Raw genomic sequence first — 284 nt, 5'->3', positions numbered from 1 at the left:
TGAGATGTTTATGAGTACTAAATATAAACCAACAATTAATAGTAGATACATAGAGAACATAACGAGTGTTAACACAAAATCTGAATATTCCTGGTAAAATATTAAAAATCGCATAAGCTGCTAATTAAGAGAATTAAAATAAAACGAACAACTCTACGTAAAAATACCGCATAAACTTGCAGGAAAATAAAAACATTGCAAAAGTTTAATTCGACCGTGACAGGACTCGAACCTGCAATCTTCGGATCCGAAGTCCGACGCCTTATCCATTAGGCCACACGGTC

The 284-nt window shown here is 34.5% G+C and overlaps 1 non-coding gene across 1 annotated transcript; it reads right to left on the bottom strand.

Annotated features, from left to right (window-relative positions):
- Nucleotides 1-211: 211 nt before the first annotated feature.
- Trnar-ucg (transfer RNA arginine (anticodon UCG)) lies at nucleotides 212-284 on the bottom strand. The gene has a single exon. It is a non-coding gene; the product is annotated as a tRNA-Arg (tRNA).

Source organism: Helicoverpa armigera, chromosome 15 (genome assembly GCF_030705265.1).
Source record: "Helicoverpa armigera isolate CAAS_96S chromosome 15, ASM3070526v1, whole genome shotgun sequence".
NCBI classification, from domain to species: domain Eukaryota; kingdom Metazoa; phylum Arthropoda; class Insecta; order Lepidoptera; family Noctuidae; genus Helicoverpa; species Helicoverpa armigera.
This window is presented reverse-complemented; position numbering and strand designations above follow the sequence as displayed.